Source organism: Suricata suricatta, chromosome X (genome assembly GCF_006229205.1).
Source record: "Suricata suricatta isolate VVHF042 chromosome X, meerkat_22Aug2017_6uvM2_HiC, whole genome shotgun sequence".
Classification (NCBI taxonomy): domain Eukaryota; kingdom Metazoa; phylum Chordata; class Mammalia; order Carnivora; family Herpestidae; genus Suricata; species Suricata suricatta.
This window is the reverse complement of record NC_043717.1, coordinates 38,905,389-38,932,695: the sequence shown is the minus strand read 5'-3', so window position 1 is coordinate 38,932,695 and position 27,307 is coordinate 38,905,389. Positions and strand designations below refer to the sequence as shown.

General features: G+C 39.2%; 1 protein-coding gene across 3 annotated transcripts in view; it reads right to left on the bottom strand.

The window, feature by feature from the left end:
* JADE3 (jade family PHD finger 3) overlaps positions 1-27,307 on the bottom strand; it is a 159,527-nt gene that overhangs the window by 79,813 nt on the left and 52,407 nt on the right. The window contains exon 1 of one of the 3 annotated variants that reach the window (XM_029930226.1): positions 21,122-21,157. The exons of the other annotated variants lie outside the window; for them this stretch is intronic. The gene's annotated coding sequence lies outside the window, so the exon portion shown is untranslated. Of the gene's footprint in view, positions 1-21,121; positions 21,158-27,307 lie in introns of those variants that run through there. 3 annotated transcript variants of the gene reach the window in all.

The following is a 27,307-nucleotide window of genomic DNA, read 5'->3' as shown; positions in this document are numbered from 1 at the left end:
TGGGGAAAGAGAGGGATGCAAAACTTGAGAGACTATTGAATGCTGAAAATGAACTGAGGGTTGAAGGGAAAGGGGGATGGGGGAAAAGAGGTGGTGGTGATGGAGGAGGGCACTTGTGGGTTAGAGCACTGGGTGCTGTATGGAAATCGATTTGACAATAAAATATTAAAAAAATAAATAAAGCAATGGTTCCCAAATGAAGGAAAATTATCCTCCGAGGGACACATGGCAATATCTGGAGACGTATTTGGTTGTCATGACTGGGAAAAGAGGGTGTTACTGGCAACTATGGGGTTAGAGGCCACAGAAGTTGCTAACCATCCAACAACCCACAGGACACAGATGTATCTGGCCCAAATTGTTGATACTGCCAAGGCTGAGAAAGCTTGCTCTGAAAGGATGGAACAGAAATAGATAAGACTCACGAAGAGCACAGAAACAACTGACTTGAGTTCATTCACCCTTTCACAGAATAAAAGTAACAAAGGGGCACTTCCTGAAGCCTAAAGGCAATTTTTTATCAAGAAGAAAGCAGGACTTTGAGCAATGCTTAGGGAACTTCAAGAACTCACCAGCTCAAGAAGTGGAACAGAATGAAAATGTAAACAGGTTCAAGAAGAACTGAGATAAAATCAAGGAGGATAAATCCATGATGGTATTTGGAAGTAATCCTTAAGTAAAGAAACATCTGAACGTCCAGCTCCCTCAGGCTTTCAGGAAAATATCCTGCAGAGCCATTAACAGAGACAGACATCTGAGTTAGGTCACTGGTCAGACCAGAGCAGAACACTTCTTTTATCCTTTAGGGTCAATTCCTGCCCATGTAGGCAAAGAATCTCCTAAACTATTCCTTAAACAGAAATTAGGAATGTTATAAATGTGTTTCTTGAGCTGATTAGCTCTGCTTTAGGGTAAACAATACTAACCTCAAGGCTGAGACCATTTGGCTCTACTGCCTATGGTTTAATTCAGAACCAGAACCCCTCTCTATGAAACAATTCAATTCATTGCTGCCTCAGTGTTATGGAAACAAAACTTCCCTTCAAGTCTGTTCACCTCACATATCATTCTCTGCCACATTTCAGTAGTCCAGTGACTAAAGTCTGACTGAGCAAACAAAAAATAATCAAAAGAAAAAAGAACATAGCCTACATATTTTATTGCTTCTCCTCATCCCCAACAAATCTTTGTCTTTAAAAAAGAGATACTAGAAGTTGGAGCGGATGAAATTTCCTGTACTTTCTTAAAGACTACCTTCATCTCAGTCATTTGTCATTTTAAAGCTTGGTTTCTAAACATTAAGACACATGTGATTCATGAGTTCCCTGTGACTAGGTGAGAAGTTTGGAGGTCAAATCAACTCTTTTCCAAAGTCCCCAAAATGCATTAAAGAAAAAAGAAGAAGAAAATATAAATTTACCTAGGTAGGTTCCTGCCACTCACTCAGAGAAGTGTTTCCATGTCAGCCACAGGAAAGCAGGCTTTCCTTTCTATTTATGTGTGTGTATATATATATATATATGTGTATATATATATATACACACATATATATATATACATATGTGTATGTGTGTATATATATATGTGTGTGTGGGTATATTTATATTTATATTTCCTTTCCATTGCCAGGAAGCAGGCTTACCCTCTTGATTTTTTTAATGTTTATTTATTTATTTGGGGGGCGGGGTAGAGAGAGAGGGAGAGACAGAATCTCCAGCAGGCTCTGCACTGAGCCCTTGCGGGGCTCAATCTCATGAACCATGAGATCATGACCTGAGTTGAAACCAAGAGTCAAATGCTTAACCTCACCCACCCAGGTGCTCCCCCCTTACCCTCTTTAATATACAGACTTGTTAACAAATTATTCGGGAATTTCAAGCCTCCTGAGTAGAAATCTTCTTACATGGAAAGGCCAGGCTGGGAAGTGAGTTTAAATCATGGTTCAGTAAACTTTTTCTGGAAAGGACCAACTAGCAAATATTTTAGGGTTTAGGGTCTCTGTTGCAACTACTCAAATCTGCTATTGTAGCATGAAAGCAGTCACAGATAGCACATAAACAAATGAGTATGGCTCTGTTCTAATAAAACTTTATAATACTGAAATCTGAATTTCATATAATTTTTACATCATGAAATATTATTCTTCATTTTTCAACCATTTAAACATGTAAAAACCATTCTTAGCTTGCAGGCCATACAGAAACAGGTGGCAGGCTAGATTTAGCTCAAAGGCCATAGCTCACCAACCTCTAGTCCAAAGTACAAGAAACCTTTATTTTAATGAAAGAAAATATTGAAAATTGGAAGCCTACAACCGAATTATCACTCTCCTAACAGCACCCCCTTCTTCCTAACCCCTCAGCACAGTTTGGCTGATATAGACCTCACTGAAAGGTTTCAGCCTGGGTGGTCTATTCTGTGATATTATCTTGACAGATTTTTTTTTACAATAGCCAAATCATGGAAAGAGCCTAAATGTCCATCACCTGATGAGTGGATCAAGAAGATGTGGTATATATACACAATGGAGTATTACATGGCAATGAGAAAGAATGAAATCTGGCCATTTGTAGCAAAGTGGATGGACCTCAAGGGTGTCATGCTAAGTGAAATAAGTCAGGCAGAGAAGGATAGATACCATATCTTGACAGATTTTAATGGTCCTAGGTCTTTCTAAATTAAAATCTGTTTGATGCCTTTTAAGGGAAAAAAGCCTTGGTTCCAACAAGTTGTTAAAAATTAGTACATGTTCTTTTTAATTTATGTACATATATTCAACAACTTCAACTACCCAAATAAGTAGGCTTGGCATTTTAAGAATAAAACGAGATATATGTACAAAACATGAATCCTTTTAAGATAAAATTCCACTTGCAAATAAGACCTCTTAAGAATAAAGTAAATCAGTAAGAATAGCTTTTACTATGAAATACATAATTCTTTCTCCAGATAGAAACTCAAACAATTTTTTAAAATAGCAGTTTCCAATACGTCTTATCTGCTGCTGTGAGTTGTTTCCACATTGAAATTTTTGTTCACATGTACCCCTAATACATTTATAACGTCCATCCAATTTAAAGTGATCATCAGAATTAGGAGGAAAAAAATAACCTTGGTTATATTAAAACCTTGGTTTTAGTAACAATAAAAGGCATATAAGCCTCACATATAAAGTCAAACAAACAGAAACAATCCCAAACTTACTGAGCAAGTTCAAATCCACTGCACACCAACAGTTAATACTGTGCTACTAAAGAGGGCAGACACTGCAGGGGCCACCAGAACTGAGAAACCAAGTCCTTTGGTTCCCTCAGGGCCAAGATCACAGGACAAGGTGCACTAGACACATTGTCACCATGGCTTGGATGATCACAGCCTATAACTGGTAACCAATGATGTGTGACAAACCAATCAGAGAGGGGTTTTGGTGTTAATCCCAAAATCAATCAAGTTGGTTGGGGGTGAAGTGGAGGGGGAGTGAGGTTAAACCCTCATCTCCGGTTAGAGCAATGCTTATTGCAAAGGAGCAGTCAGACATGCAAATTGACACACAAGGGAGAGAGTCAGTACTGACTTTGAGGGCAACAAAAAGTGAAGGAAAATGAAATACGTAGCTACAAATTTTCCAATTTTCCTCAAGAGAAATGAAAGGGACTATGCCCCAAATGCCAACACAGGTTAAGCCCCAAGAAAATGTATCCAGCCTCCCAGCAGCAGTTCTTAATTCCCATTACCCACTGGAATCATCTGGGGACCTACTGAAAATCCCAATGCCCAAATTGCACCCACTACCAATTAAGTCAGAATCTCTCAAAGAACAGCTTTCACTGTTTTTCTCTTTGTTTTTGTTTTCAGTTATATTAACTTCTCTTTTCTTTATTATTTCCTTCTTCCAGCTTTCACTGAGTTTCTTTTTCTCTCTCTCTTTTTTTTTTTGGTTCTATATTCTTTAGGTTGAAGCTTAGGTTATTCATTTGAAATCTTTCACCTATTTCTCATATAAGCATTTAGTACCATAAATTTCCCACTTAGCACCTATTCAGCTACATCCTACAAGCTTTGATATGCTGTATTTTCATTTTCATTCAGGGCAATGTATTTTTTAATTCTCTTTTAGACTTCCTCTTTTACCCTTGGATTAATGAGAAGTGTGTTATTTAGTTTCCAAGGGTTTGGAAACTTTTCTGTAGCCTTCCTGTTTTTGATTTCTAGTTTGACTGCACTATGGTCAATGACTGTATCCTGTATAGAACTGATATAATTCTATGTCAATTAGATCTGGTTGGTTGATGGTATTGTTTCTTTTATATCTTTGCTGATTTTGTCTAATGGTTCTATCCGTTACTGAAAGGGGTATTGAAGGTCCCAACTCTAATTATGGATCTATTTCTCAATCCAGTTATGTTGAGTTTTGCCTTATGTATGTTGAAGCTCTGTTATTTGGTGGATACAAATTTAAGGTGCGGGGGTGGCTTAGTCCATTCAGCATTTGACTCTTGATAATCAGCTCAGGTCATGATCCCAGGATTGTGGGACAGAGCCCTGCATTGGGCTCCATGCTAGGGTGGAGCCTTGCTTGAGATTCTCATTCTCTCTCTCTTTATCCCTCTACCTTTCCCCCTTGAAAATAAAATTTTTTAAAAGTCCATTTAAGATTGCTGTGTCTTCTGAATGGACTGATCTATGAATCATTATGTAGCACTCCTCATGTCTTTGGTAATTTTCTTTGCTCTGATGTCTAATCTGTCTGATATTAGTAATATAGCTACTCCAGCTTTGTTTTGATTGGTGCTTGCATAGTATATCTTTTTGCATCCACTTACTTGTAAACGACCTGTATCATTACATTTAACATGGGATACAGTGAAATGTGTCTGCTCCATCTTGTATGGAACAGCAAGTTTGCTCACTCTATTTTTGTAACTCGTCTAATTAAATTTAGACATTATCTCAAACTCTCTCATTTCAAAATTCTCTCAAAATAAAAAATTAACAATTAAAAAAAAAGGAAATACATGATAAAAGGGGATCTAATGTTCCTACCATATCTGGAGAGTGTTAAATTAAGGACTTGTGAGATTTTCACTTATTGAATTCTCCTAGAAGAATGAAAGAAATAAACTAAAAACCAGGTAAAATTTACAGGCCTGAGTACCTGGGAGGCTGACTACCTATCTATGGACCAGTTGGTAACAAGGAAAATCAGTTGGTTAACAAGAATGTAACTATTTTTCCTTAAAAGATAAACACACCTGGTGCTCCTGGTATTTCTTTGTGGGTAAGGAGCTGTTTTTTCCTGCATTTTTTAGTTTCCCTGTCTGGATTTTAGTTATCTTATTACTTATGGATATTTTCAAAAGGTTAATAGAGGGAATTTAAAATGTACAACTTGAGGGGCACCTGGGTGGCTCAGACAGTTAAGCATCCAACTTCAGCTCAGGTCATGCTCTCACAGTCCGTGGGTTCAAGCCCCATGTTGGGCACCTGGGTGGCTCAGACAGTTAAGCATCCAACTTCAGCTCAGGTCATGCTCTCACAGTCCGTGGGTTCAAGCCCCATGTTGGGCTCTGTGCTGACAGCTCAGAACCTGGAGCCTGCTTCAGATTCTGTCTCCCTCTCTCTCTGCCCCAACCCCACTCACTCTCTGCTTCTCTCTCTCAAAATAAAATAAAGACATAAAAAAATTTTTAAAAAAACATATAACTTGTGAAGGGATAAAACTCTAATTAGTTATACTACTTGTTAGTTCTGTAAAAGAGATGATGAGTGAGAAAGCTGGAAAGTACTGACTAAAATGTGGCTTTCTGAGAATTAGCTGTGCTTAGTCATTTATGTCATCCATGCTTCAGTGCCCCAGAACGCCAGATTTGGATACAGGTAAGTAGTCATTTGAGACAAAACTGCAAAAGGTTACCCTTGAACTGTTTTAAATGCTAACCGAAGAGATTACTGAATAATCTATGATAAGGACAAAAGAGCATAGCTGGAAACTAATGATCTCCTCTTGGCCCTAAGAAATCAAACTTCTATGTAAACTAAAAGCATTCATATAGGAATATGAATCACAGGGAAGAAACAGGTTTTTTTCCTCCATCCATTTCTCCTATCATCTCAGTGCTATTTTGATCATTCCAAGTAACAGTGTTTTTAAAAAGCGATGGACAGATAAAAAAATTAAACTCTCAAAAATTTAAAATAAAACTCATTGTTGTTGTGTGTGGAAAGTGACTATCCTTCTGAAAAACCCCTGTAAGCCCAGACATGGTTGATTGTCATGATGATGAAATTTTCCTGGACACTAAGACTCAATATTTTCTTATCTGAGAATCTGCAGTTTAATTTCATCCTTCAAGATCAAAGGCACATAAATTAACTTGGCCCATTGATTTGATGAATCTATGGAAAGCTGCCAGGCAAGACAAGTCCACAGAATAACCCATTAGCCGATAATGTTTAAAACAACTTTGGGCAAACTGTTGAGAATTGAACAGAGGCTAAAATACCCAATGACAGTCACCATTATATCTTTCCACACAGCTCACCAGAAAACACCTAACCTCTACTTGACCACTCAGTGAGGGAGCTCACTATCTCAAGGCAATCCATTCCAATTTTTAGACAGCTCTAAATGAAGAAATAACTTTCTATGAACAGAAAAAATATCTGCCTTTTAAATTCCTAATTTTATTCTGCCTTTATACTAAGATTTACACCTGTTAACAGGTTCAAATCTCTCCCTACCTTTAGCCCCAAACTCTCTTGACCCTACATCATTTTTCTCTATTTAACACCTACTTTCTTTCTTTCCCTTCTCTTGCAAACTCCTCAAAAAGTAGTCTATGTTCTGTCTTCCCCTCCTTGCTTTCAGTCACTCCTCAACAGGCTTCTACCACACCACCATTCTTGAAAAAGTCATGAGTCTGGGCATAATTCTCAACCCCTGTCTCTAAGTACCTGTATGCTGCATTTGACATACTGATCACTCCCTCCCTCCTTCCCACAATCCCTCTTGAAACAACTGTCTTGGTTTCCAAAGGGTGTTTTTCCAGATTCCCTGTGTTGCTCCCTAATATCCCTTTCTTCCTCTAACCGTCTCATAAGTGATGGTGTTTCCCCCAAGTGCTCTACTCTACACACGTGCTTATGGCACCAAGGAAGGAAACAAAGGAAAGAAATAGGGAGGGGAAGAGGGAGAGGAAAAAAATAGAAACAGTCCAAAACCCCCTTCCAACCAATCATATCAACCTGGAAGATGATCAACACTTAAAATCTCTACTGGTACCCTCCTTTATGCAGTCAAAAAATCTAGAAAAAATCCCTTAATCCTTTCTTTGCTCTCACCTTGGATCAGTCATCAAATCTTGTCAACTTAAACCCTGAAATAATCTTCTAAATCAATATTCCCTTTTTAACTTCATTTTCCTAGTCTGGGACCTCCTAAAACCAAGACTATGGTAGCAGCTTCCTAACTGGTCTTAGGACTCCTGATCTTGTTGTCCTCAAATTCACCCTCCACCCAACTGCCAGATACTTATCTGAAACACAAATTAGACTATGTCCTTTCACTGCTGAGAGACTTCAATGGGTTCCCTTTGCTCTTAGATCTTTTTTTAAAAAATTAATTTATTTTGAGAGAGACCAAGAGGTGGAGGAACAGAGAGAGATGGAGAGAGATAAAATCCCAAACAGGCTAAGCACTTGTCAGCATGGAGCCCAATGTGGGGCTCAAACCAACGAACCTGTGAGATCATGACCTGAGCCAAAATCAAGAGTCGGATGTTCAACCAACTGAGCCACCCAGGTGCCCCTGCTCTTAGATCTTTTTTTTAATGTTTATTTATTTTTCTCACATACACACACACACACACACACACACACACACACACAGCGCAAGTGGGGGAGGGGCAGAGAGGGAGGGAGACACAGAATACGAAGCAGGCTCTAATCTCTGAGCTGCCAACATAGAGCCCCACACGGGGCTCGTTCTCACAAGCTGTGAGATCATGACCTGAGCCAAAGTTGGATGCTTAACCAACTCAGCCACCCAGGTGCCCCACCCTCACTTTTTTTTAAGGTTTAGATCTTTATTAAGGTCCTCATGAAGGCCAACAAGGTCCTCCACAATCAAGCTGCATCTACTTCTACAGCCTTATCCCTCACCACACTGCCCTGGTTTTATAGTCTATCAACACTGAATCTCTGTAGTTCCCATCCCCATGCTGCTTCTCACCCATTTGCTTTATATAATCATACCATCCCTTCTGCCTGGAAGGTTCTCCTCTCACTTCCTCACTTAGAAACATATAAACTCATCCTTATAAGGCTTAGAAAACATGTCGCCTCTTCTAGAAAGCCGCCCTGTCTGACTCACCCATACGGTGACAATCCCACCAGCAATATGCCCTAGGAATGGCCTGTGTATATAGCACCATCACTAACAAACTGTTTTATAACCACTGACTTATATATATATAAAATATATATAAATTATATATATATAATATATATAAATTTTATATATATATATAAAATCTCCAACCAGGTGTGGGCTAGGTTTATATATATATAATATATATAAATTTTATGTATATATATAAAATCTCCAACCAGGTGTGGGCTAGGTTTTTTTGAAAAATTTGTAATGGATGTTATTCTTCCTTTATCCTGTTGAAAATTCTATACTTTAGGGGCACCTGGGTGGCTCAATCCGTTGAGTGTCCTACTTTGGCTCAGATCATGATCTCGTAATTCGTGAGTTTGAGCCCCACACTGGGCTCGCTGTGGTCAGTGTGGAGCCTGTTTCAGATCCTCTTGCCTCCCTCTCTCTCTCTCCCCCTCTGCCCCTTCACCACTTGCACTCTCTCGAAAATAAATAAATCTTAAAACAAAAAAAAGAAAATCCTAAACTTTAAAGTAATTCTAAAATGGTTTTTTTTTAATTTTTTATTTTTTTAAATTTATTTTTGAGAAAGAGAGAGAGACAGCGTGAGCAGGGGAGGGTCAGAGAGAGAGGGAAACACAGAATCTGAAGCAAGCTTCAGGCTCTGAGCTAGCTGTCAGCACAGAGCCCGACACGGGGCTCGAACCCACGAACCATGAGATCATGACCTGAGCCGAAGCCGGCCACTTAATCGACTGAGCCACCCAGACGCCCCTGAAATGGTTTTCACTGGGAGTGGTAATAAAATGATTCTTATTTGCTAGTTGTTAGTTTGGACAACTGTTCTCACTTTGAAATTGTAGTTTGCAGGTTAACCTTGGAGAAAATTCATTTCTCCCCTTCTTCCTTCACCCTCTCCATTGAGAGGTGCTTCCTCCCAGGATTCTCAGTCCCATCCTACCAAGAGGGAGAAAAGTACAGATTTAGACACTAAGCCAATAATAAATTTGTCTCTGGCCGAGTCTCTCTCTGCTCTCTTGCCACTCTGAATAGAAGTAACATCTTTTTCTGTCTCTGTTCATGGGCAATCCTTGACTTCACAGTCAGGGATTATTTCCTCCATTTATTGAATGTTTTGATCCCTATTACCTACAGAAATACAATCCCCAGACAGGTCTCCCTTTTTCTGGATCTAGAACTCAGAACATCAATAATTAGAAGCTCATGACTAACAGTCTCCACTGACTGCTTGATTGTTTCTGATTCAGAGATTTACTTTTCTTGATCACATATGTCTTTCTAATTTTATTATTAACACTTTGTTTAGGAAGGAGATAGGAGTTTTAAGTAATGAAATCAGATCCATCTTGACCAGAAGCCCTTAGGTTTAAATTTTATAAGTACTGCATAATCTTTTAGATCAGGATTTAGCAAACTACAGCCCCTAGGCCAAATCTAGGTCTAGCCCATAAGCTAAGAATGGCATTTATATTTAAATGGTTGAAAAAAATCAAAAGAAGAATAATATTTCATGACATGTAAAAATTATGTTAAATTCTTATTTCAGTATCCATAAAGTTTTATTGGAATATAGTCATCCTCATTTATTTATATGTTCCACTTATCAACTGCTGTGTAACAAACTACTACGAAACAGGGGTACCTGGGTGGCTCAGTCAGTTAAGTCTCTGACTCTCGATCTCTGCTCAGGTAGCAATCTCAAGGTTCATGAGTTTCAGCCCCACATTGGGCAGCACGGAGCCTGCTTTCTCTCTCCCTCTCTCTGCTCTACCCCACTCAAAATAAACAAATAAGCTTTAAAAATTAAAAAAAAAGCACTGCAAAACAGAATGGCATAAAGCAAACATCGTTTTATCATCTCAGAATTCTGTGGGTCAGGAATTCAGATAAGGCATGACAGCAGTGGCTTTTTTCCTACTCCAAGATGTCTGGAACCTCAGCTGGGAAGACAAACAGCTGGAACCATCTGGAGGCTTATCTGGCACCTTTGACAGGGATGACTGGGCTTAGCAGACACCATCTCTGGCATGCCCACATAGGCCACTCCAGCAGTCACAAGCCAACCCAGATCTAACTGGAAGGAGACACAGGCCCTGCCTCCTGACGAGAGTAGTGTCAAAAATCTGCAGCTATGTTTTAAACCCGCATTTATGGTCTTCATGTCATTTAGTAGCAAGGGTCCAGAATTAATGAATAACTTCAAATATGAAGCACAGGTATCAGAGCATCCAAGTTACTTACACACACACACATACACAATTCAGCTTCACAAAAGGACTGTCATCAAGCCCCTGACTTGTGAACAATTTGAGTACCTTCCTATTTGTTTCTGATCAGCCTTTAACTCTGAACATACAGAAGATAGGAGTTATTTTTTTTCCAGAACACATGAGTTTTTAAATGTTACAGAAATAACTGAAGCTTTTAAGAAGAATAACCTGTATTTGTTTGATAAATAGCAAAAGTGGCTCCAATTCTCCACCCTTTTCTTTATTCATGCCTTTTCAAGGTGACTTTGAAGCTCCTTCCCACTCCTTGAATCTAGACTGGCTTTGTGACTTGCTTACAGCAAGAGAATACAGCAGAGGTGAAAGAGTGCCAGTTCTAAGCCTCGGTCATAAGAGGCACTGCTACTTCTACTCAGTTTGAGAGACCTGCCCGGCTACTATGAAAACAAACCTAGGCTAGCTTGCTGCAGGGGGACAGATGTAAAGTCCAGTACTCCTTTCCACTACCACTGTCCCAGGTGACCTGCCAACCTCAAAAGCAGAGCTCCCTGCTGACCCGTAGTTAACACAGACATAAGGGAGACCAGCTAAGAACCACAGAACCACTCAGCTGAACGGAGCTCATATAGCCGACTCTTAGAATAATGAAGTATATAATTACTATTTTGAGACACTAACTTTTGAAGTGGCTAGATATACAGCAATAGTTAACGGACAGAATTTAGAAGGCAGTTTTTAATGATTAACTGTAGAATGGAAATTCCAATCACACACTTCAGACTCCCTACACTGAATTACTTCAGACAATGAATGATCCTCCAAAGCAGGAACTACTGTTGGGCTCCACTGAGAAGGGCACTCAAGCTAATGCCACGATCACAGGAGTCAAACACCTGACCCAAAAGAAGAAATCTGTCATAGCAGCCATATAAATAGCAAACATCATTCCATCTGCAAGTCTTTCATCTTACCTAATACCAAGGCAGCCATAGGGTACTTCCTCAGGCCAGAGGTAAGTGGCATGTGCAACCAGCAGTTAACCAGCTAACTAGAATGTCAGAATAACACATCCCACATCCCTAATACTTTACCTGAAGAGAACTTAGCATTGCTATTAGAATGCCTGTTCCTTTGAGCTATAATCCCCATCCTCTTTATTTGTCCCAGTGTTACCTCTTTGGTGCTCTCCAGGAAAGGCAGGGCATATACCAATTCAAAAGATTAATTAGACTCATGTAACTACACACAGACACACAGACACAGACACACACACACACCAGAATTCATACATCCAATTACAGGCTAACTTCCTTTTTTTAAAATGTTTATTCATTTTTGAGAGACAAAGAGAGACAGAGGGTGAGTGGGGGAGGGTCAGAGAGAGAGTGAGACAGAATCTGAAGCAGGCTCCAGGCTCTGAGCTGTCAGCACAGAGCCGACACGGGGCTCGAACTTAAGAACCATGAGATCATGACCTGAACCAAAGTTGGACGTCAAGTGCCCCTACAGGCTAACTTCCAGGAGACCCTCTGAAGCAGTAAATATTTGTTCCAACAATGCAACTTCTCAAAATACTTAGGACATTTTTTGCTTGGATTTGCTTTCTGTTCCTTTGACATATCATATTCCTTTGAATAAGGTCAATGGAAGCAATTTTTTTTCCTTTGAGGATTAGTTTAACTTTTGGACACAATCAAATGTGATTCAAAGTCCATTCAAGTGAACATGCAACTGAGCTGTGTAAAACCAGTTTTGTCAATAACACGCTGGGAAAAGAAACTGCAAGGCTGATTTATAATTCTAATTTTACAATTATTGGCTGGCAGGTTAAAACTCTAAATGTACAAAAACCTTCAATGGCTTCCTACTGCACACAGCACAAATTTCAAATTCCTAGGCCTAGTATCCAAGGCCCTCCACAGTGTGGCCACAGCTCACCTTTCCAGTCTTATTTTCCTTGCGCAGTCTCTCTGCTAGGGAAGCTGAGCCCCTCACTGCTCCCCACTCACATGTCCTGGCATCTGTTCACAGTCTTCCCCTGAACTGCCCTCTATGTCCATGTCATCTGTCTCTTTACCTGATATATTGCCCAACACTGTACATGACTCAAATATTTATTGAATGAGTTAATTCACTGGATGGCTTATTAAATGGCTCTGAAAGTAATTCCAAAACATACTGCCTTCAACATGTATTTTGAGGATGAAGTAGGAAACACTGGAATAGCAACTGATTTGTAGTCATGCCTAATGACTGCCCAAGAAGGCCTACTCAATCAGGTACTGGGCTAGAAATGAATTAAAAATTCCAGGTTACTCTAGTCTATCTAGACCATGGACTACCATGTTATTGTATTTAAGATGGCAGGCCTTGGAAGTTCTGGATTCTCTCTCAAGATATCCAAGTTAAAAATAAACATTACTTCTAGACATGTACCTATAACTGAAATTGCTGTATCATTTACTAGTTCTATTTTTAGGGTTTTTTTTCCTATAATCTCCATACTGTTTTCCATAGTGGTGGCATCATTTTATATTCCTACCAACAGTGTACCAGGGTTCTAATTTCTCCACATCCTCGCCAACACTTGTATTTTAAAAAACATACATAATAGCTGTTGTCCTAACAAATGGGAGGTAATATTTCATTATGGTTTTGATTTGCATTTCCCTGGTGATTAGTGATGTTGAGCACCTTTTCATATACCCGTTGGCCATATATATCCAAAAGAACTGAAGTCAGGATCTTGAAGAGATATCTGCCTACCCATGCAGCATTATCTACAAGAGTCAAGATAGGGAAACAACCCAAATGTCCATCGACAGATGAGTGGATACAGAAAATGTGGTATATATACATACAATGGAGTATTATTCAGCCTTTAAAAAGAAGGGAATCCTACCATTTGCAACAAGGATGGCCCTGGAGGACATTATGCTAAGTGAATTAAGCCAGTCACAGAAGGACAAATACTGCATGATTCCACTTATATAAGGGGTATCTACAGTCAAATTCACTGAAACAGAGAGTAGAATGATGGTTGCCAGGGGCTGGGAGGAGAGGGGAATGGGGAATTGTTACTCAATGAGTATAAAGTTTAAGTTATACATGATGAATAAGTTCTAGAGATCTGCTGTACAACATAGAGCCTATCAACAATATTGTATTATACACTCAAAAATTTAAGAGGGTAGATCTCATGTTAAGTGTTATAACACAAACAAAAAAGAAAACAAGGGAAAAAAAGAAAGAACAAGAAAACTTTTGGAGGTGATGGATATGTCTATTACCTTGAATGTGGTTGATGGTTTCACAAGTATATGCATATATCCAAACTCATCAAATTGCATACACTGAATATATGCAGTTTTTGTGCATCAATTATACCTTAGTAGAGTTGCTAAAAAAACAGCTAGTCTGATAGGTGATGGCTATGTCCCAAGTTATTATAAACAATAAAGACTCTCTAAGAATTTATGAGATCCTTCCCCCTCTTATGAAGTTACGCCTAATGCCAAATAATAAACTGAAAATATTTTCAAACCATTTGTGTGGTAAAATTAGTTTATATTTGGTTGAACCATATAAAACTGCCATTGTTGTAGGTCAAAATGTTTTGAGTATCAGCAATGTCGTATCATTTAACCTAATACGCCAGAATTTTGCTCGTGAACAAAAACATGTAAAAAAAAGAAAGGATGCCTTCCTTTGCCTTCAAAGCCCTCACACACTCTGGAGAATCTCAATTCTTATGAAACTTCTGAGGACTTATAATAAACAAAGGGAGAAATACACAGAGCCTTGTCCATACATTATTTCTTAGTTCAAAACACCTAGTTTCCTTTAGGAGTTATATTCCACTTACCAGACTCAAGGTGAGTCCCCAGTGAGGTATTAAGTCTCTCCAGCTACATCTCAAATTTCTAGGTCAGATCTGAGTACCCTCTTCCCATGTTTCATTTGCACACTGCAAATAGGCCATCACAGCCAGGATTCCTGAATGTTGTTTAATGCAAAAGAAGATTATTTACGAAAAGGCGTCTGATCATTATTATCATCATGGGCTGGGGGGGGTGCTTGATTTTATCCTCATTTCTTCTGCTTTTCCTGCCCCAGAGTTGCAGCCAGCTGGCTAGACTCTCTGGGTTTCTTTTCGGTCAGAGCAGGAGAAGCCTCAGAAGCAGGATTCCTAACCCTGTGTGTGTGGCTAGAGTGAGGAGGCAATGACCCTCCATCTTCCTGGGCAGCCGCAGTGAGACCCTGTGAGGAGGCGCAGGTGCTGTGACTAACTGGCACACTCCCAGGCTACAGTCACCACCACGTGCTCAGAACACAGGCTCAATTTTAATCCTTCTGAGACACCATTTCAGGAATCAGCCAATACACAGACATGTAATCAATGTAATGCTTTTGTGTGCCTGTATGGGTCTTCGGCTGGTGAATTATTCACATTAAAAGTTTTACAATTTTCTGCACAGAAATTTTTAGAATTACCCAAGACAAGTATAAATGCAATCTTTTTTTTAATAGTAAATGTTATTTCATGAGAAACACTGAATACATAATTTCAGCTCCAACGGTCAGAAGATCCTGTGCTTTCAAGTTTACTGTTAGAAATGCAAAACAGGGACAGCAAAACTCCATCATCCCACCTCTGTTCCCTCAGTACAGGATGTTTTCCTCTTTCAAAGATCTTTTTTTTTTTATAAGATCTTTCATCCAGTGTGTTTTAAATAACTGATTTTCTCAATTTCCCCAAGCAGATTATTGCATGGTCTAATTAACTTGTCCCTTAGGAAACATCATCCCTGACATGCAAAGAGAGACAAAACAATGGTGGCAGACTGTGGAAACAGGAATATTTCATTTCTACCAACTGAAAAACTGTAAAAATCAAAAGTGCCAAAGTCATTCCTAAGCTATTCATATGCAGTGATTTGAAATATCGGTAATTCACAGGAGACTGGTAAAAAGTTCTTAGTTTATTTACTGTTTTTCCCAGGTTCTAAATTCAAAACCCCACATTTTTCTTTGACAGTTGACAGCACTACAACCACCTAAAAACAGGTTCAGAAGGTTCTGTCACATATGTTATAAGTGATGCCCTATTTTTTGCATGGAGCTGTCTCAGAAGTAAAGCCGAGAAGGAAATGAGTCTCACATGTTCACTCTTACAGGGCTCATCAAATAATTCAATAAAGATGTGATGAAAGAACTTGGGCTGGAATTTGGGGCACCTGGGTGTTAGCTCAAATTTCTAGTCCATTACACCATACCACTTTTATCCTAGTGGCTTTGTAGTAAATTTTAATCTAGTAAAACAAACTCTCCTCACAAAATTTCCTGATGATTCTTGGGCATTTATTCTTTCCAAAATGCAAATCTGATCATGATAATTCTTAATGTAAAACCCTTCAATTGTTCCCCAGTGCTCAGAGATTTCCTTGTAGGCCCCTGTAGGGCTGTCATTTAGTAGAGTGGAGAATACAAGTTTAGGGCCAAAGCTGACTGCTCAAAAGGAGAGGAAAGTCAGTGATACCATCAGAGAGCCCCTTTCCCTGCCCTGATTCCTCATCATGCTCACTCTTTCCTTTGAATATGTGCTGAACAAATACTTAACAATGGTTTTGTGAGGGTGCTAAGTCAGGGTCCCCAAGACCACCGCCAACTTCTTAGCTGGAGGACTCACCAAACTCAGTATATAATCATACTCTTGGCTGTAATTTACTATAGTGAAAAGACACAAAGCAAAATCAGCAAAGGGAAAATGCACACTGGATGAAATACAGGGGAGATCAGGCACAAGCCTTTAAAGAGTCCTCTCCCAGTAGAGTTACACAAGGATGCACTTAATCTCCCTAGCAACGAGTTGTGACAACACATGTGAAATGCTGTCTACTAAGGAAGCTCAGTAGGGACTCAGTGCCCAGGGTTTTTTAAACAATTTTTTAATGTTTGTTTATTTTTGAGAGAGAAATAGACGGAGCATGAGCAGGAGAGAGACCGAAAGAGAGGGAGACACAAAATCTGAAGAAGGCTCCAGCACAGTAGGCTGTCAGCACAGAACCTGATACGGGGCTCGAACACATGAACCGTGAGATCATGACCTAAGCCAAAAAATGGGGAATGCTTAACTGACTGAGCCACCCAGTGTGCCCAGGGTTTTGATTGGAGGCTGGTCACATAGTTACCCTCTGACTGGCAAATGCACAAACTCCAGACTCCAAGAAGGAAAGCAGGTGTTCTGCAGAAATCACATTGTTTGTATAAACAGTTCAGGCACAATGGGCCACCTTTATCAATCAGTCCTGGGAATGATGGGAACACTCCTGAAAGTCAAATTCTCAGATGCGCACCAAGGGACAACCTTGTAAGTGGGCCTTTCAACGTCAGATCTGCTAGGATATTTTTTTGCACAGATGCCAATCATTAGCCTGGGCAGGCACCACAAATCCTGTCCAGACCTCAATGGGGGAAACAAAATCATGAGAGTTCTCTTATCAAGATCCTATGGGAACAGGAATGGAGAAATATCTACACCCTCCCAGTGGCAAAAAGGGGCAATGGGACTGCTTTCTGGGAGAGGCAGGGACTGAGCCAGGTCTGGACACATGACAGATATTGTGTGGTGTGTCTAGATTTAAAACCCAACCAGGAGTGTGATCTTGGCTAGTTAAAACTAAACTAAGCTGTATCTCAGGAAATGAGGTGCACACATGGACCAAGGCTATGAATCACTTTGATTCTCTGTTTGAACTGTATGGCTTGCAAGCCATGTGGCCTTGCCCTGCAACCTACTTCTCCCAGCCCCACCTGTGCCTCTCTGCCCCTTCACTCTCTATGATCCAGCTATTCTGGCCTTGTTTCACTGCCTGGAAGATACTTCTATTTCCAAGGTTCTGTACATACTGTTCACCCCCCTACCCCACCATTGTTCGTCATCACCCTACCTACTTCACAGATGTAACTCCTCCTCATGTTAGGTTTCAATCGAAACAACACCTCCTCAGGAGAGCCTTCACTGCCCCAGAGTACATCAGAAACTCTGTCATTTGCTTTCCAGTACCAGTAACTTTTCCTCTATCACTGTGAGCACATCAAAGTCCTTTTTTTTTTTTTACAATTATACACTTCAAGAAGGCAGAGACTATGCCTGTATTGTTCACATTGATAACCTCTAAGCCTAACATGATACCTATCACATAGTGGGCACTCAGTAAATGTATGAAGGAGGAATGAATGAGGGCTCTTTCTCAGTTCATGTGGTCTGGGTGAGGGCAACTCTATACCTCCTTCCCTAACAAATACACACCTTCTGGATCTAAGGCACATGACCAAGGCCATATCAACAAGTCATCAAAGGTTTTGACAGAAGTATTGGGAAAGAGGCATTGCATATGCTGTAGACAGCCTGCCTGAGAGTGAAACTAACTCAGAGGAAAGCAAAGGTGAGAGAAGGAGATTCAGGGCTACGAGGAGTGTGAGGATATAGCCATACCTAAAGGCTATTCATTTGCCAGTGAACTTCTTGTTTCTTACGTTAATTTTGAGTTGGGATTCTGACACATGTCACTAAGAATCCTAATACAAAAATAATAACTGAAATTAGACATGCAGTTGATCCCAGAGAACAACAGAAAGACCAACAGCAAGGCTAACTTGAGCTACTGGCCTAGGGAATCGTCTATAGTTTCTTAAACTATGAACACGTTTGGGGCACCTGGGTGGCTCAGCTGGTTGAGCATCTGACTTCGGCTTAGGTGATGACCTCACTTTGTGAGTTCGAGCCCTGCATGGGGCTTGCTGCTGTCAGCACAGAGCCCACTTTGAGTCTTCTGTGCCCCCTGCCCCTCTCCTTACTCCCACTTGCGTACTGTCTCTCAAAAATAAATAAGACATTTTAAAGAATAAAACAAAAAAACCCCCAAGGTTTGGTTCTGGTGGTACAGGAGGGAAAAGACACCCTGACTGGGGAGTACAGCACAGGCATCCTGCCTCATCATAATCCTATAAACTGCCTTGTTCTTCTCAGGGCTAAAAAACTATTTGCAGCTATGACAGTAGAATCACTTCCTCTCATCTATGAAAACTTACAGAAACCAGACCTCCCAACAGACTGGACAGAGACAAATACCTCCCTTATTTTCAGAGGCATGGAATATAATCTTTATAAATAAAAAGTATGACTCTCACTTCAAACTGAATTCTAGACCAAATTAATAAAGCATTAGTTGTATAAGTGTTTGAAAAAGAAATAGTCACTATCAGCTAGCTCGGGTTCTTCAAAATCATGACACATTTAACTTATCCTAGACTCCTTTCTGTTCCAGTCACTTGACTGATTTATTGACATAAATATTTATAAGTACAGTATATATGGAGGTAGCTGACAAAGGGCATCAGGATTTTCCAGTTGGTAAGATGAAGAATGGAGGCTGCAGACAAGTAAACCTGAAAGGTGTCTTATGGTGGGACACAGAGTTACCTATGCCTTTGGCCCTGTGCTAATCAAAACTCTGATTAGTAATGTAGATGAACTTATAGTTACTGATCTACGAGGGATAACATTCATTAGACAAGAGAAGAGAATTCAAAAGTTAATATGATTTTAAAAAACAGGATGAAAAAAGTAGCTACTTTTTTGCATGGACCTCAAGTATATTGTAGTATAGAGTTGGAATTTAAGGAAAGGTATTACGCAGGCTGTGTTTTAGCTTATGGGCAAGTAATAAATTGTATCATGTATCTTGAATGTATCATAGATAAGCTGCTATATAACTATCGCCACTTCAGATAGCTGTGAAATTAGGTGATTAGTTGTTACATAACCTTCTAATTTCTGGATAAGTCTAATTACATGAAATAGAAGTTGGGGTTTTGATTTTTTACTTTGCTTTTCTGTTTGGAGTGTAATTGTAACTCCTGTAGTGTAAACGATGGAAAATAATTGCATATGTTAAAAAAATAAATAAATAAACAGGAAATAAAAATAAAACGTGCTGATGGAAAAAAATAAATAAATAAATAAAAAACAGGATGAAATTTAACTAGGATGTATGTAAAGCCACTGCAATTTTAAAAACACTATTTCCTCTTTTTTTTAAGAGGGAGAAAGTGGGTAGAAGGGCGGGGCAGGGGAGAGAGAGAGAGAAACAATCTTTTTTTAAGTTTATGTGCCTGCAAGCGTGCAAGGGGTAGAGAGGGAGAATCATAAACTGTGAGTGCAGAGCCTGATGCTGGGCTCCATCCCATGAACCATGAGATACGATCCTGAGCCAAAATCTAGAGTTGGACACTTAATGGACTAAGCCACGCAGGCAGCCTGAGAGAAAGGGAATCTTAAGCAGGCTAGCAGGCCTGCTCCATGGCTCAATACCACAACCCTGGGATCATGACCTGAGCTGAAATCAAGAGTCTGACACTCAAGTGACTGATCCACCCAGCTGCCCCTAAGAACCCTATTTCCTAAATGTAGGATGCCAGCAAATACCACACAGGGTGATAGAGCTATTCAATTTGGGCTAAATTTGAAAAGATACCATCTACCTCAGCTGGATAACAAGTAACATCCAAGTTTCAGTCTGAGTATTACAGAAAAAATGACTAACAAAACTGAATCCAGAGAAGAGAACCTAGAAAAAGGTTTGGGAATCACATCACACAAATGACAGTTGAAAGGGTGAGAATGTAAATTGGTACAGCCATTTTGGGGAGCAAAGACAGAATCCTATAAAATTGAAAATATCTATACCTTGTGACCCAGCAATCCCATTTCTAGATACATATCCTGGAGAAATGCTCACAAACTTAATGCTCACATAATCACCAATATAGAATTATGGATAAAAGAAAAATTCAGAAAGTATTTAGGCTTCTGTCAATAAATAGGAGAGTGGCTAGACAGACTATGGTCAATTCACACTCTGGAATACTTTGCAGCAGCTAAAAACAATGATATAGGTCTAGCCATCAACTAGGATGGGCTAAGTTTGCCAAAATAACAAAAGGAATGTAAAACATGAGTGGCTGAACACAGTCCAAGCCTCTTTATTCCTTATGCTGCATGTTTAAAGGAAGCTGGCAGAAAAGCTAAATGTAGTTATTCTCAGACACAGGCTGACAAAGGACCCATCTCTATTTGCCAGGGGCATGAAATGTCGTAAATTTCATAATGACTCTTAAAATCTGCATTTGGAAGTATACCCATTACTTTTGTTGACATTTCATTGACCAAAGCAAGTCAATGGCCACACCTAACTTCAAACAAGGCAGGAACTACAATCCTATATGCCCAGAAGGCCGACAAAAATATTATGTTACACAGAATGACTAATATAATAAACAGTATGGAAAGATTATGGAAAGATTAATACAAAATAAATGAAAAGGTCTAAGACATTTTCCTGTGTGAACACACAGACGTAATCATAATATCACCATTTATGTAAATTAAAACAGATCTAAAACAAATCTATATGTTGTTTATACATACCTATATATGCATGACACTGAGGAAGGAGGATGACGACACTGGAAGAGATGATCAAAGGGCAATAATTATTTCTGTAATGTTTTAAAGTCTTTATTTAAGAAAAAATATAAAATCTTAATTGTTGATAATTCGGTTTGGCGGAGAGTTAAGTGTTCATTTTATTATTGTCTAAATTTTTCCATTGCATTAGAATCCTTGAAATAAGAAGCTGTTGAAAGAACCAGGAATATTTTAGCTTGAGAAGACCACAGGTGGGAAAAGGGGGAATGGCAAGTAGGAAAATAGATGGCTTTAATGATTTTGGACAAGGAGGTCTGCTCTGTGTGGCTATGAAGGGGAGAACTGAGTACAATGGTGAGAGTTCTTAGAAGGCAGATCTTGGCTTGGGAATAAAGAACAACTTATGGAAAGAGGAGTGAGTAGCTTCAAAAATGTATGGAGGAAAAATACATATTCTTTGTTGGGCAGGGGGGATGTGATTAAGAGTTAGACAACTGCCTGACTGAAAAAAATATCAGGGAGAGGATTCCTACATTGGGAAGGTATCTGGGTTCAGTGATCTCCAAGGTCATCCTTCCACTTCTCAGATTCCATCAACCTTGGACCAGAACCTCCCAGTTTAGAGCTCACAGGCTCTGGAAAATGCAGCAAAAATTTCCCAAGACAAGCTTTAAAATATCATGCAACAATCTGAATTCAGTAGAGCATTTAATGGTGTTGCCCGGGAATATTTCACAATCAGTAAGGATTAATTCATTTAATTGGGCCTGAAAATTAACATAGGCAGGGGGTTACAAAAATTATTCTGGCCTTGAATAAAGCTAACTTTAACTCTCATGCCTGGTCAACCTTATGCACATAATTAAATACATATTATTTGTTAAACTGTTGCCTATTTAATCACTGCTTGCTTCTGTGACTTATCAGTTGTTCTCCCAGCACCAAAATCAAATTGCTCCCACAGCTAAGGAGATCTCCACAGAAACATCCCATTGAAATGAATATTACTGGTAAAATCAAAGAGTAGGAATAACGACTGTTTTCTTTTTAACTAGCTGCTTTGGCTACTGCCAAAAGAAAAAATAAAAGTCTTAGCAGTGAAAACGCATATCATCGAACCTGTCCTTGTGCAAGGAGGGTCACTCTGGCAATAAAAACTCTGAGGTCAGAACTCAGGCAGCTCCCTGTGGCTGCCATGCTCTCAGGCCAAGAAGGTAAGAAATTTCAGTGGTAGTAAATGAGACACCATAATGTACCTGAGGATTTTCTTTCTAAAAGGTATCATATCTTTTGTGCCAACAAGTTTTTATCTGTACGTGGTGAATATACACCCAGAATGTTATGAATGGAGCAGCCTTTACACACCTGGAACCTGATGGATCTAAATAAAAACCCACTGTGTTTTTTATGGAATGTGTTTCTACCATAAAAATATTGAAAGCATGCTGCAACATAAAAAAACAACAACGTAATTTTTGTCCATATATTTTTCTTGCCTATTTAGGATTTCCTACCTGCAGCAATTCGGTACCACGTAACTAACAAGAGAAAAGACTTTCATAAAAGCACTGTTATTTAGTAATTTCTTCCTATTAAATTTCAAGATTAACAACAAACCAAGCTAAACCAAAACACAGCTCAAAAGGTTCTATAATATTCCCAAATTAATGAGTTAGTGTGGTTTGAATACTACCTTCTTTCAAACCCATATCCCTGGCTGTGCTGGAGTTTCATATGGCCTGGTCACATTACCCCCAGATATATGGCATGAAAAAAAATCCCTAATATGCTGGAAAAGCAGCTGGCTAGACCACCACAATGCCTTGCAGAGACTCAGGTCTGGCCCTAATCTATGAGCAAAAGCTGATTACTCACCACCCCCCACTTCCCCAGCCTAGCTTCTCCATCCACTTACAACCAAAGATGCCACAGGGAAGTGTATTTATCCTTGGAAGACAGTGTCTGGTGATAAAATGCAAGACTGTAATGTTAAGAAGGAGGATGGCTGTCGGAAACCAGAGACAAACAGTGGAGGAAGGAGGAGAAAGGGCTTGATGAATGAAATCCTGGGGGCAAAGGTTACTGGAAAACAGCAGGACAGAAGTAAGAGAAGGTGACAGAGAGGCAGGGCCAAGGAAAACAACGAGGTCAATGATATGCTACAAGAGGACAAAGAATTGTGCTTCCGGGTGAGATTACCACATATGCCTTCAGAAAAGTGGTTTTGTTTTCCAGGAGGTCCTTATATAGTCTGTCCAAAACGCAGCTCCTTTGTTTACCTTAGAAACTTGTCTACTTAATTACAGCAAAAGCTGCATCTCTAAAACTATTATTTCAGAGATATAAATACTTTGGGGAAGAAGAGAACCAATCCAAAACATCGCTTACAGTATCAGTTAAGACTTCTGGCTCCAGGTAAGATGGAATAAACATACTCAATTTTCTGTCCACTGAATGCAACTATAAAATTTGTACAGAATGTGGCAGCTATTAGAGAACTCTTTAAAGTATGTATTAGCAGGTAGATCAGGGAAGAATACCAGAATGCCAAGCACAACTGAACTGGTGATGACTTTACCACTTTTTTTAACCTCCAGTACTCTCTGGCCTGAACCCAACACAACAAAACCTGAAAGTGAGTGAACACTCTGGTTAGAGCACATGTTCTGGTGCAAGGTGTTTTTTCTTTCTTTCTTTCTTTCTTTTTTTTTTTTTTTTTTTGGAAACAGGAACTGCTATAAGTCAGAGAAACCAGGGGGAAATCCCCTGGGTTTTTTTTCTCCTTTTCCTTTTTTCTCCATGCCCAGAAAAATCCCATGGTAGAGGCTACAGCAATGAAATTAACTGGCAAAGGAAGGCCTACGACTTAAAACTCTCAAGGGAAAGGAAACTTAACATGACATTCAGTAGAGTTATAGCTCCAAAAGGGCAAACCAAATCCCTTTTTTCTCACTTTCTCTTTTTCTCTGTCTGCCTGCCCCTTGTGTTCCAGAGGTTGTGCATCGTGAAAGTAGGTGGTTTCTGGCTAGACGACCAGAAAGGAAAGCCCTAGGAAATCAGAAAGTACCATGAAAATAACAAAGAGAGAAGAGCTCAGGAAAGCAAACCCATAAAGCTGCTTATGAACGATTCAGATCACCCCCCACCCACGCATATGTGGACTTGATCCTAATTATCATGTCAAAGACTTTGAGAACTGAGCTAACAGAGGAACACCCAGGTCCCAGATTGACCAGTGGGTGTCACACAAGGGACAGATATGAATAGCACTGCAAAGGACCTGAATAGTAACACTGGAACTACAGTCCACAGAAAGGGAGTTGGAATTTGCACTCTGAACCTAACCAGGTCAACTGACTGCTGAAACAAATACATCAACATTCTCCACTGGACTGAAACAAGATCCAGAATCTAATAACAACATATTCAAAATGTCCAGGAAAAAAATCCCCAATTACTTGCTATACCAGGAACCACAAAAATGCCAACTCACATGGGAAAAGACAGTCAATAGATGCTAACAATGAGATGTAACAAATGTTGAAGTTATCTAACAAGTAAGTTAAAGCGGCTATTATAACAAATGCTCAAATAAGCAATCACCCAAACTTGAACACTTGTGAAACCAAGTTAAAATACAAAGTACTGGCAAAATGAAAAGAAGAAATAATCAAATTGAAACTTTAAAAATGAAAAATTGAAAAAAAAATAAAAAATTCACTGGGAGAACACAATAGCAGAATGGAGGAGGCAGTGACCTTGAAATCAGTAATCAAATTAGCCAATCTAAATAATAGAAAAAAGATTATGGGGGAGGGGATAAAACCTCAGGGACCTGCAGGATAACAATAAAGGATCTAACATTTGTATAATTGGAATCCAACACAGAGAAGACAATGAGTGTGATGCTGGAAAAATATTTGAAGAAAAAATAGCTTAGAAGTGCCAAGAAACTGTGAGAACACTAATCATAACACAAAAGAAATCCACCACATGCAGATGCATCATAATCAAACTGCTGAAAATTAAAGACAAAGAATTGATGAAATAGATAATTCAACACTAACAGAGAGTTCAACACCCACTCTTGATAACAGATAGAACAACTAGAAAGAAAATCAGCAAAAATATAGAAAACTTACACAATACTATAAAAAAAAAACTGAGCTAGCTAGCATTTACAAAACACTGCTACCAAGACGAGCAATGTACAAATATGTGCTTTTCGGGTGTACATGGAATATTCTCCAGGAAATTGCTGGTGGGACTACAAAATGGTTCAGCCACTTTGGAAAATAGTTGGGCAATTTCTTTAAAAAGTTAAGCAGAAATTTACCATACAACCCAGCAATTCTATTCCTAGGAATCTACCCAAGATAAATGAAAATACACAAGGGCATGTACATGATTGTTCACACCAGCATCATTCATGAGAACCTAAAACTAGAAATATACCTAATGTCCATCCACAGTGAATAACATAATGTAGTATGTACATATAATGTATTATTCAACAATAAAAAGGAGTGAATTATTGATACATGGCACAACCATGGATGAACTTCAAAAACATTATGCTACATGAAAGCCAGACACAGAAGACCATATAGCATATGATTTTATTTATATAAAGTAGTCACAAAAGGCAAACCTATAGACAGAAAGTAGATTAGTGGTTGCCTGGGGCTGGTGGGAGGGGTTGGAACTATGGCAAACTGGCACAAAGAATTCTCCTGCAGCGATAAGAATACTCTAAAACTAGATTATGAAAATGGTTACAGAACTTGGTAAATTTACTCCAAAGCACTGAATTGTATATTTAAACATGTGAATTTTATAGTATGTAAATTACACCTTAATAAAATTGTCATTTTGAGAAATTTTTTAAAGTTTATTTCATTTATTTTGAAAGAGAAGGAGAGCTCGTGCAAGTGCATCATGTGGGGGAACAGGGGAGGGGCAGAGAGACAGGAAGAGAAAAATAATCCCAAGCAGGCTCCGGAGCAGTCAGCACCTAGCCCAACGGAAGGAAGGGGGCAGGGCTGGGACTAAGGGACTGTGAGATCATGACATGACCTGGGAGGAAATCAAGAGCTAGACGCTTAATCAACTAAGCCACCCTGGTGCCCCAAGAATGTTATATAAATGAAATCATACAGTATATTATTAACTTTTAAGATTGGCTCTTTTTTTTTTCATTCAGCACAAAGCTCCTGGGATCCATCCAAGTTGTTCCATGTATCAGTAGTTCATTCTTCTTATTCCATTATATGTATATACCACAGTGTGTCTAACCATTCAGCCACTGAAAGCTATTTGGGTTTTTTCCAGTTTTGGGTTATTACAAATAAAGCTGCTATGAACATTCCTGTATAGGTTTTTATGTGGAAAGGATACTCTTAAGAGAGAATTCATGGCTGAATCTCAAAACCATTATGTTGAACAAAAGAAGCCAAAACAATCCAGTGAAGAGATTCTCTCAGACTAGTATGGACTCATTTCCAGGCTATATAAAGAACTTCAATAAATTAATCACAAGACAGACAACTCAACAGCAAAATGGCAGAAGTCTTCAACAGGTTCTTTACAAGAGAATATTCAAATAAAAATAAACTATGAAAATATGTTCAACGTTATTAGTTATCAGGGAAATATAAATTAAAATAACAAGCCAAAAAACCCCAAAATGTCCATCAGCAGAAGAACAGATGAACAAATTTTGGTACATTTATACAATGAAATACTCATCAACAACACAGGATGGACCACTGATAAATATAACATCATGGCTGAATCTAAAAACCATTATGTTGAAAGAGCCTAAATGTCCATCAACTGATGAATGGATCAAGAAGATGTGGTATATATATACAATGGAGTACTATATGGCAATGAGGAAGAATGAAATACGGCCATTTGTAGGAAAGTGGATGGACCTTGAGGGTGTCATGCTAAGCGAAATAAGTCAGGCAGAGATGGACAGATACCATATGTTTGCATTCATAGGTCTAACAGGAGAGACTTGGCAGGGGACCATGGGGAGAGGAAGGGGGAAAGAGAGCGGGAAAGAGTGAGGGACACAGATCAAGGGAGACTACCGAATACTGAAAATGAACCATGGACTGAAAGGGGAGGGGGAGGGAGAGAGGAGGTGATGGTCATGGTGGGGGGCACTTGTGGGGAGAA